Here is an 8242-nt window from a genome sequence, read left to right as displayed (position 1 = left end):
AGCTGTAGCCCAAGTGGTAGGGCCCCAGCCTTGAGTGAAAAAGCTTAAGGATAGCACCAAGGCCCTGATTTCCAGCCCCAGAATTAGGGCATCAGTGCATACACACAGAGACAGACAGAGAAACAGAGATAGATAGAGACAGAGAGAATACATTGGACAAAGTTCAGTTGGGATAATTAGCTCTCCACATGTAGAAGACTGGAGTTTGACCTTTCTTTTTCATTAGTTACAAAAATCAACTCAAAATAGATCAAAGGCTTTAATGTAAAGCTGGAAACTCTGAAGCTAGAGAAAACCACAGGGGGAACTTCCACATATTAGTACAAGCGATGATTTGGGGGTATGACCCCATAAACACGGGAAACAAAAGCAAGAATTGACAAGTAGGATTTATCAAATGAAAAGACTTTGGCAGAGCAAAGAAATCAATCAACAGAAACAAAACAGAGTCTACAGAATGGGAGAAGATATTTGCCAGCTGTGTATCTGATAGCAGGTTAATATCAAGAGCACATTAAAAACTTGACAAAACAGCACAAACTACATAATCTATTCTTAAAATTGATAAGATATCTGAATAAACACTTCTCAAAAGGAGAAATTACAAATGGCCAACACGTACATAAAGAAATACTGGGCATCATTAACAATCAAGGAAATGTACATCAAAACTTCAATGAGGGGCTGGGGCTATGGCCTAGTGGCAAGAGAGCTTGCCTCGTATACATCAGGCCCTGGGTTCGATTCCCCAGCACCACATATACAGAAAACGGCCAGAAGAGGGGCTGTGGCTCAAGTGGCAGAGTGCTAGCCTTGAGCAAAAAGAAGCCAGGGACAGTGCTCAGGCCCTGAGTCCAAGGCCCAGGAATGGCCAAAAAAAAAAAAAAAAAAGTCTTGGGCTGGGGATATGGCTTAGTGGCAAGAGTGCTTGCCTCGTATACATGAGGCCCTGGGTTCAATTCCCCAGCACCACATATACAGAAAATGGCCAGAAGTGGCGCTGTGGCTCAAGTGGCAGAGTGCTAGCCTTGAGCAAAAAGAAGCCAGGGACAGTGCTCAGGCCCTGAGTCTAAGCCCCAGCACTGGCCAAAAAAAAAAAAAAAAAACTTCAATGAGCTTGGTGCTGCTGGCTCCTGCCTATAATCCCTGCTACTCAGGGGGCTGAGATTTGAGGATCACAGAGCCAGCCTGGGTGGAAAAGTCCATGAGACCCTCATCCCCAATTAACTATTAAAAAGCAGAAGTGGTGTTGTGGCTCAAGCGGTAGAGTATTAGCCTTGAGCAAAAGCACTCAGAGACAGCACCCAGGCCCTGAGTTCAAACCCCAGGGCCATCATGCACACACAAGCGTGAGCATGCCATGAGGACACATACATACATACATAGACACATACACAGTCTCTCGGAAAGAACAGTAATGTGCTAGGGATTGAAAGGATGTATGTGATAGAGTTTATGGGGCAAAAGTACACACACACGCTAGTTCTGGTGTCTGGTCCTGTCAAGGCAAGCACTTGAGCCACACCTCTACTTATGAACTTTTGATGGATAAATGAAGATAAATATCTCATAAACTTTTCTGTCTGAGCTGACTTCGAACTTCAGATTTCAGCTTCGTGCGTAGCTAGGATTACATAAGTAGCACATTCTAGTAAAATTGCCTTGAAGATAAATTTTTTATATTCCATTTCCTTTTGTTTTGTGCCAGTATTGAATCTTGAACTTGAGATCTAGGTGCTGTTCCTTAGCTTTTTTTGGTTCAAGGCTTGCACCCTACTACTTGACCCATACTTCTACTTCCACCTTTTGCTGGTCAACTGTAGATAAGAGTCTTACGAACTTTCCTGCTTAGGTTGATGTTGAACCATGATTCTCAGATCTCAGCCTCCCGCATAGCTAGGATTACAGGCGTAAGCTACTTACTGGTACCCAGATTCATTTCCTTTAAAACAAAACAAAACAAAACCAACCAGAAAGCTCTAGATATATGATCAAAAAGAGGCAGAGAAGAACGACAAACTCCTCTTTCCCTCTGCCTTCTAAAACACCATTTTGCAAAATCATTTAGGCTGTACCCCTGCATCCCCAGCCCCAACGCCCATTACTCTGCATTACTGGGAAACAAGATATACAAACCAGATCAGCTCCTAAAATACAACTCTGATTCACAACCTACATATGGCTTTCTTCCCAGGACGTCAACCTCTTCTCGATGGGAGACCCAGCAATCAAGCCAGCCTGCTGTAAATCAATCTTACAAAAATTCAGACCTCCCGCTCTAGTGACAATCCAGCAACTTCTATTAATAATTGACCAAATATAGCCAAGACTTCATTTGTGCCTGGCTGCTACCCTAATTTTTGTTTCTGATTGCAAACAATCAGAACTAAGTAGACACCCTTCCCCACTCACGTAGGGTGCCAGCCTCCAGAGAGCATCCTCACCAACAGCCTCTACTCTACCCACACCTACAGTCTCTCCTTGTTTCCCAAGCACAGATGATGGTGGTCCAACTCCCACGCAATGTATCAGGCTCTAAATAGCCTTCATTGTTCTCACCCAAGTGGTCTTTACTTATTTTTTACATCGAAATCCACACAAAGAGGTAGCTGCTTTTGGAGTGTTGGTAGAGGGTAAACATTAGGAAGGGTTAATTTGGCTAACTCCTTCCCTGAAGGTGGTGTTTGGGTACAGAAAAACAATTACAGTTTTGTCTTTGCTAGTCAGGGTGGGCTCTGTGCAAGACTTGGGGAGGAAAGACTAGAAGCATGAGCTTTGTGCTGGCTGAGGCCTCACGAACCCTCTGGGAACAGCTGTCTCCTGAAATGCTCTGAGGGAACGAGGCTTCACATTCAAAAAGGAGTCTGGTAGCATTTTTCACAATCGGAAGCCTGTAGCACAGCATTCCTGAGTTCAGTCAAAGACAAGCATTGTTCTCACTGAAACTGGAGACAAAAGAATCCATGGTAACCAGTTGAGAGGATTTTATTGTATTTGGACAGATGTTTTCCTTTGGTTATGAAACAAGGTGTGTGTGTGTGTGTGTGTGTGTGTGTGTGTGTGTGTGTGTGTGTGTGTATAAGGCCTGAATGCGGGGCTTGGGTGTACTCCCTTAGATTTCTCTCTCAAAGCTGGAGCTCTACCAGTTGAGCCGTAACTACATTTCTAGCTTTGTGGTAGTTAATTGAGCTAGCTTTGAACCTTGATGCTCATATTTCAGCCTCCTGGTAGAGAGAATGACAAGCATGAGCCACCAGCACCCAGATGAAGTAAGATTTTACAAATGTGCCATTTTCTACCAGAAAACATGGATAAAGGTAGTTGGCTCTTAAACTCAGCTTGTTTGTTAAAAGTAACTCAGCCTATGGTATAATTTGATTTCTATCACATAAATGTATGAGTCCTTTTCCACATGGGAATTGGTTCTGATTCATTTGTCCGGGTTCTTTGTCATGATGATGTCTAGTTGTTATAATTAGAACTACATTAGGAATCCAGGCTGGGAATATGGCTTAGTGGTAGAATGCTTGCCTCGCATGCATGAAGCCCTGAGTTCGATTACTTAGTACCACATAAAGAGAAAAAGCTGGAAGTGGTGCTGTGGCTCAAGTGGTAGAATGCTAGCCTTGAGCAAAAGAAGCTCAGGGACAGTGCCCAGGCCCTGAGTTCAAGCCCCAGGACTGACAAAAAAAAGTCAAACAAGCCTGGTACCCATGGCTTATGTCTGTAATCCTAGCTACTCAGGACACGAGATCTGAAGATCATAATTCAAAACCAGGGTAGGAAACTTTGAGACTCTTATTTCCAATTAACCCATTAAAAGCCAAAAGTGGGGACTGGGAATGCGGCTTAGTGGTAGAGTGCTTGCTTCCCATGCATAAAGCCTTGGGTTTAATTCCTTAGCACCACATAAACAGAAAAGGCTGGAAGTGGCGCTGTGGCTCAAGTGGCAGAGCACCATCCTTGAGAGAAAAAGCTAAGGACAGCACACAGGCCCTCAGTTCAAGCCCCAGTACCAGCAGAAAAATAAAATAATTCAGACAAGTATACTATAATCCCAAATATTGTTCAGAATGGAATAAGCACAGTTATGTTTACAATGCTGGTAAGAGAGGGGAGGCACAGAAATAGAGGGACAAAGGGTGAATAAAGGCAGCAGTGGTACTCACGGGACACTATGTGGAAAATGAACTATATGGGGCTGGGGATGGCCTAGTGGCGAGAGTGCTTGCCTCGTATACATGAAGCCCTCGGTTCAATTCCCCAGCACCACATATACAGAAAATGGCCAGAAGTGGCGCTGCGGCTCAAGTGGCAAAGTACTAGCCTTGAGCAAAATGAAGCCAGGGACCTGCTCAGGCCCTGAGTCCAAGGCCCAGGACTGGCAAAAAAAAAAGAAAAGAAAAGAAAAGAAAATGAACTATACAACTTGTGAGAGGGGAGGGGAGGGGAGGGGAGGGGAGGGGAGGGGAGGGGAGGGGAGGGGAGGGAAAAACTGGGAGTGAGGGAAGGGGTAACATTGTTCTTAAAAAAAAAAAAAAAGTATTCCTTACCTGACATACGTAAATGTAACCCTCTGCACATCACCTTTATAATAATATTTTTAAAAGTACCCTGCCATTACATTCTCTCTCACTCATGCTAGGTAAGAGATAAACCTTACCACAGGTAGATGATCTACTCTGTCACCTCTGAGCCTGTTTCACTCCTATTTTTAAAATAATCAAATAAAAATTTACCTCGAACTATTTTTGGTTCTTCTCAAACCATCAGTATGTGCTCAAAGCTCTTCTAGCTTCTGGATGAAAATTTAGAGTCACTCACTTCTAGGAGGGGACAGCAGTGAAAGGAAGGAGATGGAAGGATGTGTATAAAAAGTCCTGGGAGGGTGGGGAATGTGGTAGAGAGCTTCCCTAGCACGCATGAAGCCCTGGGTTTGATTCCTCAGCACCACAAAAACAGGAAAAGCCAGAAGTGGAGTTATGGCTCAAGTGGTAGAGTGCTAGCCTTGAGCAAAAAGTTGCTCAAGGTCAGTGCCTAGGCCCTGAGTTCATAGTCCTGGAACTGGCAAAAACAACAACAAAAAACACAAAAAGTTCTGGGAACCCAGGCTGGTGGCAACTCAGGAGGCTGAGCTCTGAGGATCACAGTTCAAAGCCAGCCTAAGGAAGAAAAGTCCATGAGACTCTTACCTCCAATTAATCACCCTAAAAGCTGGAAGTAGAGTTTGACTAAAGTGGCAGAACACCAGCTTTGAGCCAAAATGCTAAACAAGAGAGCAAGGCCCTGAGTTCAAGTCCTAGTACCAAAAAAAAAAAAAAAATCCAGGCCCCAGGCTGGGCTGAGAGCCACAAAGCGTTCAGCCAGCTGTGACTCCACCCACAGTCTGGCTATTTTCAGGTCCTACCACTCAAAATCTAAGTCTCTCCGCCTCCTGAGTGTCAGTTTCCCCATCTGTACTGTTAAGATAAACATCTAGGTGGATGTGAGTAGGAATGAGGAAACACCTCAAGAGTCTTTCTGTGTACATGTGGAATCACAAAAATGAGGAATAATGGGTGAATGCAGTCATGATACTAACCGCACATGTGTGAACATGGAACCCGGTCTCTTGAGGGGATGGCGGTGCTGGGAGAGATAGGTGAGAAGGATGGGAAGGGCGACATGGATGGAGATGCAGTGTGTTTATAAACTGACTTGCTGACTTGATACCCCTTTGTACAACTACATAAAGATAATACGAATAAAATAATAAAAACACTATGTATTCACATACACTAAGACCAAAGGAGGAGAGAGGATCACAAAGGCCCAATGCCCATGTGCATCTGATCATATTGAATCATATTTATTGAAATGAACTCCAAGAAATAGTAACAAGAGGTTGTGGGGGTTTTTGTTTTGTTTTGTTTTGTTTTAGTTTTTTACTATTTCTTTTCCTTTCTGTCTTGTTTGCTCATTTATCTGTCTTTGGGAAAAAAAAAATATATATATAGTTGGGGGGGTTGGTTTTTTTTTTTTTGGACCAGTCCTGGGGCTTGAACTCAGGGCCTGAGCACTGTCCCTGGCTTCTTTTTGCTCAAGGCTAGCACTCTACCACCTGAACCACAGCGCCACTGAGCACTGTCCCTGGCTTCTTTTTGCTCAAGGCTAGCACTCTACCACTTGAGCCACAGTGCCACTTCTGGCCTTTTCTGTGTATGTGGTACTGAGGAATGGAACCCAGGGCTTCATGCACACTAGGCAAGCACTCTACCGCTAAGCCACATTCCCAGCCCCAATATGATATTTTGATAGATTGTTCTTCAAACTCTGTGGAGGCTGGCACAGGTAAGGAGACCTCCCAGGATGCTGTGTCAGATGCCCTTTGCACAAATGTGGGGGCAGGGTGGACCAGCCCCAGGAACTCCCACTGAAATCACCTTAATATTCTCCATGATTGATCATGAGACAGGCTAATGCAATCTCGGGCCTGCTTCTTCCATTTCCTTCGCAAAGATAAATCACTTTATTACCCTCCTTGTTTCCGTCTAGGAGATTGCACTGAAAGCCTACGATGAAACTGCTTCCACGTCACCTCCTTAAGTTTTATTACCCGATCAATGGGGATGGTATAACCCCACAGGCCTCGTCGTGGCCTCCAGTGTAAAAGGAGTGTGTTTCTGGATGTTTCCTCCTGGCTCTCTCCTGGGTTTTCTTGTACGCAGAGCTTCAACCCCTTGCAATTTGGTCAGCTCCTATAAAACTACAATCATGTGTGCATGTGTGTGTGTGTGCGCATGCACGCGCACCCACAAGCACATGCACCCAGTCCTGGGGCTTGAACTCAGGATCCTGGTGCTATCTCTAAGCTTTACTGTTTTAACTCATGCTCTACCACTTGAGCAACAGCTGCACTCCTAACTTTTTGGTGGTTAATTAGAGGTAAGAGTCTCATGGACCTTTCTACCCTTACTGGCTTTGAATTGTGATCCTCAGATCTCAGCCTTACAGGTGTGAGCCTCCAGTGCCTGGAAAAATCACAGTCTAAAAGTTTATCCTGATCTTATTCTGCTTAACATCTCCATTTTCTCTCAGGCACCTAATTGCTTGATATATTTCTTCTGCTTTCTTCATGCTGCTACATTGAATTGTCAGAGAGATGCCACTCCAGGGCCTTGCTTACAACCCACCCCTCCATGCAGCCCAGCTTTCTTGGATCCCAGGCTTCCACTTTCTCATCATTCTAATCATTTTCTGAGGAACCCACTGACCATGACATACCATCCACACTAAACCAATCTTGGTCATCTGTGAATCAGGGCCTGAGAACATGTATTCCCTTCCCTCCCTGTCTAGCATAAATATTATAACTGATGAGGAAAAAATTAAGAAACCAGAAATTTTACCTGGGGTGAGGAGTGATTATTTTAATCTTGTTATCTAAGTATCTCAGGAAGATATATAACTGATAAGGACCTAATATCCAGCATATACAAGAAGCTCAAGAAACTAACCCCTACCCCCAAAGAATAAAGAATTAATAAATGAGCAGAGGAGCTAAATAGAAACTTTTCAGAAGAAGAAAGGCCAATGAATACACGAGAAATTGCTCATCCCCAGTAAGATTGCCAATGTGGAGAATTTGAACCATCCCAAGTACTGGTAGGGATGTGGAGAGAAAGGAATCCTATTACCCCACCAGTGGGAACAGAAGGCAGTTTGGAGATTCCTCCAAACATTAAACACAGAACCATCCTATGATCCAACCGTATCACTCGCAGGCATCTAACCAGAGTATTACAAGCCAGGTTCATTGCTGCACGGTTCACCATAGCAAAGTTACAGAAACAACCCAGATTCCCTACCACAGATGACTGGAGAAGAAAAATGTGGTACACATATACAATGCAATTTTACTAATCCATTAGAAAGAGTACTATGTCATTTTCAGGGAAATGGATGAATCCAAAAAGAATTATGTTAAATGAAGTCAGGCTCAGAGAGAAAAGTGGCATACGTTTTACTCTCTTAAGTGGAAGTTAGATCTAAGTTATAAACATATGAAAACATACAGTTTCATATGTATATATACACAAATTGACTAAAGTATGGTATACACAGGAAAGGATTCCAATGGTGTAACGCTTTTAAACAACAGACAGTTTAACAAAAATGAATACCAAAAAGCTGGACTATATTGTTAGAAGGGGAGGCCAAGGGAAGGTAGATGAATGGAGAAAGAAAGGGTGGGTGACTATTA

This window comes from Perognathus longimembris, chromosome 1, assembly GCF_023159225.1.
Source record: "Perognathus longimembris pacificus isolate PPM17 chromosome 1, ASM2315922v1, whole genome shotgun sequence".
Taxonomy (NCBI): domain Eukaryota; kingdom Metazoa; phylum Chordata; class Mammalia; order Rodentia; family Heteromyidae; genus Perognathus; species Perognathus longimembris.
This window is presented reverse-complemented; position numbering follows the sequence as displayed.